Source organism: Arachis ipaensis, chromosome B09, assembly GCF_000816755.2.
Source record: "Arachis ipaensis cultivar K30076 chromosome B09, Araip1.1, whole genome shotgun sequence".
NCBI lineage: Eukaryota > Viridiplantae > Streptophyta > Magnoliopsida > Fabales > Fabaceae > Arachis > Arachis ipaensis.
In genome coordinates, this window is record NC_029793.2 from 127864550 (window position 1) to 127865521 (window position 972).

Genomic DNA, 972 nt, shown 5'->3' on the forward strand with positions numbered 1-972 from the left:
TAAGTCAATAAGAAGAGATTTATGAATAATTATATTTTTAATACGTTTTTTTACGTAAGAGACTTTTTTTAGGTTTGTTTGAATTTATAAATTTTTTTTGTTTTATGTTTTTTTTTTTTTTTAAGAAATAACAAAGATCAAATTCTAAATCTTTCAATCATACAAAATTTTAATACTATGTCATGATTTTTTACTTACAAATAGCATGATTGATATACTATAATAGATTAAAACTAAAGGAATGATCTAAACCAAACTTTTGAAGTAGTATCAACATATTATTTTCCATATAGATATTAAGTATTATTTGGCACATATTTATATATGAATTACGATACATATGGGAAGGATTTCAAAAGCTCTGATCTTGGAGTAAAGAAATCATGACCACATGTAGCTGGGTAGCTGCTTGGATAGTAACTATTAATTAATAATTAATGGCCATCCAATAATGAATCATCACGGCAGGGTCTTGGTTTCATGAAGGATTAGAAGAATTATATGTTACCAAATTAATTAAGCATATATATACAGCTCTGATATCAGGTGTATGTTTTACCAAAAATTTGACTACTTTGGGAAAACTAGCTTAGTTTGAAATAATATAATCAAATTGTTTCAAGGGTAAGAAACATTAATTCTTAACAATTTCTTTTATAATATTATATATACCCTCGCAAATCGCACTGCTCTAGCTAGATTGTCTTGGTCCACAAAAAAGAGTACAATTTATTTAATTTAAAAATAAAAATAGAAACTAACCTACTTAATTCATGTTCATGCATGTGTCTGATAGTGCATGAAATATATATATATAATAGAGCCAAAGATGAACAAACATACATAATGGGCTATGAAAAGCTCATTGTCCGCAAGACAAGATGATATAGTATTTTAATATTGACAATAAATGAATCGCAGTTTTAATTTGTTTTCATATGAGAACAGCAAATCCACAATGAAGTCGTTCAA

The 972-nt window shown here is 26.3% G+C and overlaps 1 long non-coding RNA gene across 1 annotated transcript in view; it reads right to left on the minus strand.

Moving 5' to 3' along the window:
* LOC110266206 overlaps positions 1–972 on the minus strand; it is a 15538-nt gene that overhangs the window by 621 nt on the left and 13945 nt on the right. The gene's annotated exons all lie outside the window — the stretch shown is intronic.